Below are 3,528 nucleotides of genomic sequence, written 5' to 3'. Positions count from 1 at the left end.
CAAGTAGAACAGAAATCCATGGAAAAACTAACTCTGAAGAGAATTTTGAGAAGTTATACTTTTCCCCAGGAATTTTGAAGCAAAGCATACAGTGGCGCTTCCAGTGTTAGGAAAGTGTAGAACTCCTTTTGGAAGGACATCAAGAGAAAGAAAGTACTAGAATCAGGCAGAATATCTATGGCTCCCAAAAGAGGAAGCACACAGAAATCAGAGCCAATACCTCCTTGTGAATGTTACTGCGAGGAAAATAATTCAAAAACTTTTCCGTTTATCCTGAGAGGTTATTCTGTTCCTAAAATGAAATCAGAGTCACAAAGAGGGATGGGAAGGCTGCGCAGAGGCTCGGGTGCCATAGCCAACTGCGAACGGCACCCAAGGTACGAGATGCTCTATGCCAAAGAAACGCTGGGATTCTTCTCTTTCCACGTCTGTGACACTTGAAGGCACTAGCAAGTAGAGCTGAGGTAAGGAGCGTTTCACAAGTTTATGGGTGGACACATTGCATTTGATAACTGGTGTTGTCTTTGTCTTCTGCAGAATTTCACGGATGAGGCAAGCTATAAACAGGAGAGCTTAACCTGCTCACAGTTCGGGAGGCTGGGAAATCCAAGTGCTTGTTTCTAGAGAGAGCCTCAGCGATACGCCCTAATGGGGCAGCCAGGCAAGCTTGCACATGTGAAAGGGGAGGCAACCAGGTAGAACATACTCTGCCTTCCTATCATACATATCCAGGTAACAATAGCTCTAATCATCTTGGAAATCCCTCCTCTGTTTATTTCTTTATTAAAGATTCATTTTATTTGTATATGTGGACATGCACATGTGTGTACAGGTGCCCAAAGAAGCCAAAAAGAGTTGCTGCATTTCTTGGAGCTAGAGTTACAAGGGTCTGTGAGTTACATGATATGGGCACTGGGAACAGAACTCCACTTCCGATGGAGTAGCGCCTACTTTGTGCTTTCTTATTCAAGAAATATATTTCCCCTTACAGGTATCAAAACTCATGCTGAACAATGAGTTCTGGTTTGCAGGAGGATTCATTTTTGCACCTGTCTTTTATATTTCCCCCCTTCCCACTAGCTCAATAAGCATGCATACACAAATTCTATTTTGTGCCTTCTCCACTCTAGAAAAAAGAAGTCTGAGTCTCTGGAAGCAGGACGTGAAGGGTTCAAGTATGAGTGGGGATTAAAAGCAAACACAAGCAGTAAGTAAGGGGAGGCATGCTTGATTCCTAAGAAATGCAAGCACAGGGTGGGACATAACTCACTCTGTAGAATACTTTCTTAGCATGTCTGCAGTCACTTGATCACATTTTGACATGATGGTAAATGCCATCATTCTGCCTAGCACTCTGGAAGTAGAGGCAGGAGGATTGGGATTACAAGGTCATCCTTAGCTGCATAGCAAGTTCCAGGCTAACCTAGTCTACCGAAGAGCCTGTTTCAATAAAAAGAACTACAAGAGCATGGTTGTACACTTAGCCTTCCTGAGAGCAAATATACAGAGGAATCTTTAATGCCCCCTGAACCTTGGGTCATATCTGAAGATGCTCAACAACAAAAGATGCCATGAAAACACACCCCAGAAAGCTGCTACACCTGTGAGGCACAATGTTTCCTGCAGAGCAGAATCACCGAGGGAAGTTCACCTACTCAGGTGCTCATCTTCACCCTCGAGAATATGTGATTCAACTGGACTGGGTGTTCCTCAGCATTTGTTAGTTTAAAGTTACCCCAACTGAGTCTACCCTGTAAAGAAGTTTGGAGACACCTAGCCCCTGTGTGGGATAGACAGTCCAGAACATGGCCAAGCAAATGAAGAACAGAGGTAAGCATTGGTATCTAACTGTGCTGAAGGGAAGAAAATCTTGTGCCTCCATATTGAAGTAGCTCACTGATGGCTAGATAAAATAGCTTAGGAGAGACCCAGTCTCAGAAGTAGCTCTATAAATCACTGAAGTTCAAGGACAGAGAACATACCCTAGGAGGAACAAGTCAGAGGAACATCCAAACATGAAAAAAAGCAAAATAAATTCCATCCCTTGTATGTGTGTTGTACTTTGTGAGGTGCCTGGATTCAACTTCAGGGAGACATCACTGAGAGAATGGGCAGTGGGTGCTTGTGTTCAATGAATGTGGGGCTTCAGTTCTACAAGACAGACTTCTGATGATGTGCAATGGTAGTGATTGCAGGGAATTGACCCAACTGAACATTTGAAGATAAATAATAAATAATGAAGTAAATAACTAGTAAATAATAACGAAAATATTTTGTGTTATTTGAGTTATGTCACATTTTAAATATAAATATAATGAAGAGGCTTAAAAAACCCAAAACCATTGTTGGTCAAGGACCCAACTATTAGACCTGCAGCGTCTCAAATGTGATTGTGTGTGAGAAACTCAGGGGAAGCTTTGAAGAGCACCATAGCCCTACTGCTATGCCCAGATGAACTGATTTAATTGGTCTATAGTGAAGCCCCCAAAAGTGTTTTTAAGTGGTTCCCCAGGTGATTCTAATGTGTAGCTATGGTTGCGAATTGCTGTACTAAAGCACAGTTAATTAAATAATTATCACTAATAACAATTATTGAAAGAAGATGAAAATGAAAATAATAATTTAATAACAATCTGGCTCTAAACTTCCATATTGTATTTACATCTCCACAAAATGAAAAACAATTAAGTTAGTGTGTTATTGAGCATCCCATACAGCTCTGTCTAAGAGATTCTCAGAGCCCCAGAGAACAATCCTAGGAGTGAGGATACCCATACAGTGGCAGGATTCCCATATGTGAGGTTCAGGGACCAGTTGAATTAGAGAACAGAGCTTTTCTGAGGTCAATTGCGTATCCATTTGTAATAAGCTAGATGTGTGATGGAAGTTGATGTCTCATTCATGTCACCATGTAGAGATTCTGTTTGCTTGTTTGTTTGGTCTTCAACTTGAAATACATTAGTATCATCTGAGAAGAGGTAACATCAACAAAGAAAATGACTAACAGTACTTCCTAAGGTATTATATTGACTCATAATTTATGTAGGAGGGTCTAGCCCACTGTGTGAGGTGCAAGAGGTTCTGGATTTTAAGAAAAGCCCCCAAGCAGGCCAGGTGAGCAGCATCCCCCATGTACTCCACTGAAGTTCCTGCCTCCAGGTTCCTGACATGGCTTTCTTTGACAATGGACTCTAATCTGTAAGATGTAATAAACATTTGCCTCTCCAAGTAGCTTTTGGTCAGTGTTGTATCACAGCAACAGAAAGAGCAAACCAGGATACCACATAAAGCAAATACATAAGAGCACAGCTATTTCACTGGGGGCTTATGACTTTTTCTTATTTGTAAAAGAGTTATATTTGTGTGGTGGGGAGGGGTAGTGTACAGGAGTCAGTTTTTTCATTCCAGCATGCGGGTCCTGGGGATCAAACTCAGGTCTCCAGGCTTGACTGTAGGTCATTAAAATTCAAAACTTTCTTCATAAAAATGGGCTTTTTAGATGCTTTTGACCTCTGGAAGCTATGGTCG

At 41.6% G+C, this 3,528-nt stretch overlaps 1 non-coding gene across 1 annotated transcript; it reads right to left on the bottom strand.

Moving 5' to 3' along the window:
• Positions 1-977: 977 nt before the first annotated feature.
• Gm22382 lies at positions 978-1,107 on the bottom strand. The gene has a single exon (XR_003948520.1). It is a non-coding gene; the product is annotated as a small nucleolar RNA SNORA40 (small nucleolar RNA).
• Positions 1,108-3,528: the final 2,421 nt, after the last annotated feature.

This window comes from Mus musculus, chromosome 9, assembly GCF_000001635.26.
Source record: "Mus musculus strain C57BL/6J chromosome 9, GRCm38.p6 C57BL/6J".
Lineage (NCBI taxonomy): Eukaryota > Metazoa > Chordata > Mammalia > Rodentia > Muridae > Mus > Mus musculus.
This window is presented reverse-complemented; position numbering and strand designations above follow the sequence as displayed.